Here is a 6,064-nt window from a genome sequence, read left to right on the forward strand (position 1 = left end):
AAAAAACACAAAAAACAACACAAAAGACAGAGGAAGCAAGAGACCCTAAGCATAAAGCTGAGCGTCAGGATCCCTCTGGGAATGGTTTTCTTGTCCAACATCTTGAGAGATCCGTGATTTGTAGCCCAATCCTTCCATTCAGCGGGAGCTGACATGAGGTCCATTCAGGGGCTGGACCCTCTCTGTCCTCCACCACCACCTCCACCCCTACCTGAAGACAGGAGGAGATGCAGGAAGGTGTGAAGCACCTCAGGATGGAGTTGATCACAGACAGACTGCTCTGTTCATTCCATTGCCAGCTCCTGTGATTTTGTGCTAAAGGTAAAGGACAAGTGGTGGTTGGCCAAAATCCTGGCTTTGGGAGCTATGGGGTCTCATGAACACCCCTGTTCCTGGGAGAAGTAAAATGGAAATAAATCATCCCCACCTCTTGGGGTAGCTGGAAAAAGTTTGAAAAGTTGCCTTCTGGAAGAGAACAGCTTAGGAGGCAACCTTTATTGTGTTCAAAACCTTGTATCTTTCAAGCTGATCTCATTATCGATGGAGATGAGTCATGGGCTTTTGAATGTGTGGGGGTGGCAATATAAAAATTTCATCTGAGTAAGGAGAGTGGGGTTTGGAGAGTGGGCAGTTGGTGCTTTCTCTCATCTGCCCACAGTGTCACTCCAAAAGGCGACGGATGGAGTGAATCATTTCTCCTTTTCGTGGCAGTTCTGACTGAAGTGCACACACATGGCCCATCCCTGTGCAACCACTTAGTGTCTATTTAACACCACTCAACATTTCTTTCTGTAGGCTCTATCCAAGAGGCTTTTCAGCATGAGGGATTTGCAGGTTGCGAGCAGGCTCCCTTTACCACCATCTTGACCAATGCCATCGCCTCCTCTGGATGCATACAGTTAATCCAAGGGTTGCTACAGAGAGATATAAAGCCACAGCACAGCAGTTCATCAGAGCTCAGGGATACGTGGGTGCTCTATTGGCACTCACTATGCCTCAGGCTTGTTTCACTGTCACTCGATAATGCACTTCACATCCCCTGAAATACAAACTCGGGTGGAGCTTCCCTTTTCACCCCTTTGATTGTTCATCTGGAATCCCAAGGGACTGGAAATGAAATACGTTGGCTTAAGTGATGTTCCCCAGCTCGGTAACTGGATCCTGGGAGGATTCCCCGGGGCAGTTTTCCACCAGGTGGGAAGAGGGATGTGTCTCACTGTGCTGACCCCTGCTAAGGCAAGCACATGCTTGAGTCACTTACTTATTTTTATTTGTGTGATTTAGAGCAATAAATCACGCTCGTGTTTCCCAGTCTCCCCTGTGTGGCAGCCCAGATGCTTTCCCGTCCCATTTTGAAGTGCAGCCCCAAGGCTCTGCATCTCCTACAGCTCTCATGGAGCTAACCAAGCACCCAGGGTTCACTTCACCTGTCCTTACCCATCTGCCACACTGGCCACTGGAAAACTTGTCCATTGGAAAGAAACTAGATTCTACTCAGCTTATTGAAAAAATTAAAGCAGATCATTTATTCCTTGAAAAAGTCAATATATTTGAAACAAAACAAAACAAAACACACGTTCAGTAGGAGGTTTTTTATTGTTAAAGATATTTTGGCTCATTTTTCTTGAATGAGAACTCAAGTGAATCACTTCCAATCTTAACCTAACTGATATTATTTGTATTTCTGGCTGACCCAGGTAGATGGAATCCCATCATTTCAGGCACTGTCTGGATAATAGCAAAGCAGAAAGTTCAGCATTTTCCAGCAACATGCCCAGAAATGATTACTAAATTCAGGAAATAGAAAAATATACTCCCTCCTACCAGTACACAGAGGCTATTTGCTTTTGGATACTTATCAAAATGGAGATTCTGGAAGAATTATTTTGATGAGAACATTTGTGTTCCAAAATAGGAGCCTCTCTTTCCCATCCACCTTGACGCAACATAGAAGCGTATTTCTACACATCTCGTGTTGGGCAACTTCTCACCAAGATGGCTCTATGCAGTCATGCATAATAACACTTCCTTCTCTCACTGGATTGTACGCCCCAGGATTTCCAGGTCTCTGACAGTTCACAGCACCTTCAGCGAGGTGGTTAAGTGTTAATTAATCTCCTTGGTACAGATAGGGAAGATGAGGCAGGAGTTGGTGAAGCAACTCAAGGTCTTGCTGCAAGCTGGGAGAGGACCCAAAACCACCAGATTCATTTTGTTTTGACAGAGCTCCATCCCTGTGCACTTTTGGGTCCTGTTTCCATTGGGGCAGTGGGGAGCAGTGATTTCCCCACTCCTCCTCTATGCTGCGGTGGGGCAATCTTTTGCAAATGTGCACCCATAAACAACATGGAAAAGGTTGCCTGATCCCCCTGGCCTAACTGAAAGCACAGAGGTCTGTTGTGGTGCCTGTTGCTATAAACACCCCAGCAATTTGCACAAGTATGTGACATTGTAAAAGTTCCTGAAAGATTTTATCTCATTGACTTTGGCTGGCCGCCCTTTATTCACAGGGAAATGCCAGGTAGAAAGACAATAAGTGTGTATCCATGCGCATATTTTCAACTTCCTAAAGGCCATCAAATTGGGAAGGGAGTGGGTTTACTTTACTCAAATATCTTCGAAGTTGAAGATAAGGTAACCCAGGAAAAGCCTTTCCTTTAAAAGCAATATATCGTACTCATCAGTGTTACTCCCTATATGGATTGCCTGGGAGATCTGCAACAATCTCTCGTACCTTTGAGTTATTTTGGTGTTAAAATATTAGCTCATAGCCAATCTCAAGCTGTCAAAACTAATGGGTTGTATAAAATAGCTTCAAGGTTACATAAACAGAGTAGCTGGGAAACAATTCGGCAAAACGCATTCATCTCAGAAGAAGACATTTACTTTTTAAGTAAATTTTCCACCTGAAAGCTGGCCCTCTTTATTCTGGGCAGCACTGGTTTGATAGGATTAAAGCATTTTGTTTAAGGAGAATGAGGGACAAATGGCAGAAGACAAACTAGGCATAGGAGGGCAAAGAAGAGGAACTGGGGCTGCAATTGCCAAACGCATGTTCATTGAGTTTTGTGATGAGAAGCAGCTGGGTGATGGGTGGGAGCTGGGAAAGGCAAGTGGTATAAATTAGGGCACACTGGAACTAAAAGGGGAAATGATGAGGAAGAAAAGAAGAAATTAAGGAGGGGAGTTAAGAATGAGCCTGCAAACAGCTAAAAGTTGGGGTTGAAATGTAGGGCTACTTGGTGTAAGGTAATGGGGGGAGATGGAGCCAATGGCAGAGTAATGGAGCTAGTGTTGGAATGGGAACAAGGAGGGTGTTGTGGTGATGGGATGAAAGAGGGTGTCTGGCAAAATCCTCCAGCCCTGAAAGCCTGCTGCTGTCATCCTCCCTCCTTAGAGCAGAACATCCTATTGCTTAGGGCAGTGTGTTAGAGAGAGCTGCCCCTCAGCCCCAGCATGTGATATCCTGCAAAGCGGACGGGACCCAGGGCAGATAGCTGCAATGCCCTTCTGGACGAGCTTCTAGCTTGTCCTCATTATTTTTACTACATTTTCTTTTCAGCTGCAAATCTCTCTGAGCCACTGAGTTCATTAATTTCATATTAGTGTAGCTTCCTAGATGCTTACAAGAGATGTGAATTTGTATTGACCCTAATTCATGCACATGCCTGACTTTCAGCAACTGAATGGGCCAACAGGACTACTGTGTAATTAAAGCCAAACATAACTTGGTGTCTATTTTATGGAGGGCCTGCTCAGCTAATTAGTTAAATCTTCCACGAAAAATCACTAGCACACTTAACAAAGCAATGCTCTCCAAACAGCTGTTGTGTGACTATGCCCAGGTCACATTATCTTGTTTGCAGTTTAGATGCTTGAAATAGCGCTGACTTTTCTTGTCTGGAGTTCAGTTGTTCATGAGAAACTCTCCCTCCTTCCCCAGTAAGACACACTAAAGCCACCAAACACTTATTGATTTAAATACACATGATACCTACCAGATAGATGTGGTGAGTCACAATAGTTGGGTAGTTAAATGCAACCCATAAATCATAGTGGAGCATGTGAACCAAGCACCCAGTATCAGTGCTTTTAATTAATGCTGTAAAACAATATTTTTGGGCTTAGATTGAGTTGCGTGGGGCAGATAACGTATCAAATGCTGGCTAATAAAACCTCAGCCATAGATATGGCACTAATGAGCAGTAGCTGCTGTGATTGGAGCCCCCCAACAGGTGGCCCAGTGTGAGCAGCGGCACGCAGTGTTATTGCAGGGGGATTAGCAGTGGTCATTATACTCTCGTTGCTCTTGTAATGCTGGATTAATTAACCAGCAAGCAGAATTATCTCTCCCTCCGTATTCATCACCCACTAAAATGTACCGGTGGCTCATGGAGGATTAGGCTGGGGGGCCTCATTCTGCTTGCCCTCGTGGCTGTGATGCCCGTGGTGGTTATCTGCAGCCCTGCATGTGGCTGTGTGTTAAAGAAGTGCTTTACAAGACACAGGGAAAGGGTCAGATATTTAAACAATGTTAAAGTGCAGAACGCAGCATTCAAAAAAGGAGAATGGGCTCTCCTCCTAATTCCTGGCTCTGAAGCTCTCCTGTTTCCTCTCATCCTTGCTAGGATTTGGTCTCTCTTCCCCCTCTCTCTCTGCTGGGCAGAGATGAAACAGATAGAAATGACAGGGCATGGGAATGGGCACACATCACCTGGCATGGCAGCTGATTTATGGCTGCCTTTGGGAACCACAAAGCCAGGCTGTGTGTGAGCAGCAGCACAGGTGGAAGCGCTGATACTGCGAGGGATGGGTAAATCATTTGTTGTTGAGAAGACTATTTTATCAGCAGGATTCTTGTGGTGTAGCTTCAGCAGTCTGTTTAGACACCAGCTGGGAGCTGGCTGGGTGAGTAAGGCTACGGCTGTGTTTCCTCTCCTGCCCTTAAGTGGTGGCTTTGGGATGTTTGCTTGTACTCTTTGGAGCTGCTCCACTGGTCCTCCTGCCCCAGGGCCAATGAAACAAATAGGCTTTGTGTGGTTTTCAGATGACTGTCAGAACCCTGTGGGATAAATATGAGTTGGGTGGAAGGCTCTGTAACTATTTTATTCCCACTCTGACACCTTTGTTTTCTTTCCTGATATGTTTGTTAACTGGTACAAAGCCTGGTGCTTGCTTACTGCTCATCTAGCTGAGAGGATTTGAAACATCATTCCCTTTGAATTAATTTTTCTTTGATTTTTTTTTTTTTTTTCTAGTATGCATGGGTAAGGAAAAGGTGAGAATTCCTCTGGCTTTTCAGATGGTTCAGGTGAATCTGGCCCAGAGCATCTTCCATCCAAATGGAGCTTTTCTGTTTTGCAGCCTGTCTTGATCTCTGTGCTGGAGTTAGATGCTGCAATGAGGATGGGTCAGCTGGGGCTCAGTAGGTGCACAGAATGTAAGGTTTGGGAGAAATAAGCCTCAGGTTCTTTCCTCGTTTCCTGCTGGTCCCTGTGCTGTTCCAGACACAATTTCTAACTCTTTTTTTTCCTCATGGGCAAAAAAGGCTGGAAAACAATTGTGAGCAATGGCTGCTGCTCTCCTTTTCTTTGTCTGTTTGGTGCCTTTCCCCTTCCCACATCCATGAAGGCTGCATGCTGGGTATGTGCGAACTCTTTGAAGGGAGGATGGCTCTCTGGGTTTGGGTTTTTCTGTGCTTGGCACAACAGGAGCTATGAGCACTGCTAATGCTTTATCACTCCAGAAAGTGAGACAAGAAGAAAACCTCATCCTGTAGTGAGCTGAGCAGTGTTAGAGCTGGCAGCAACAGTGCAGGTCATTTGGTAGCAACAGCGTCAGGCAGGGACTCTCCTCTCATTTGTATTCTCCTCCATTTCCCTGCTCCTTTCTCTTTTCTTGTTTGCTCTGGGTCCCCTGCCAGCAGAGCAGCAAGATAAAACTGACACAGCCTCAGCAGCATTCTCCTTTGCCTTAGCAAAATGACATGGCAATGCCATGTCACCCCCTAGCAGCTCCCAGCCCCTGGGATGCTCAGCAGCAGGTTGGCAATAATGCCCTGTGC

Source organism: Meleagris gallopavo, chromosome 26 (assembly GCF_000146605.3).
Source record: "Meleagris gallopavo isolate NT-WF06-2002-E0010 breed Aviagen turkey brand Nicholas breeding stock chromosome 26, Turkey_5.1, whole genome shotgun sequence".
Lineage (NCBI taxonomy): Eukaryota > Metazoa > Chordata > Aves > Galliformes > Phasianidae > Meleagris > Meleagris gallopavo.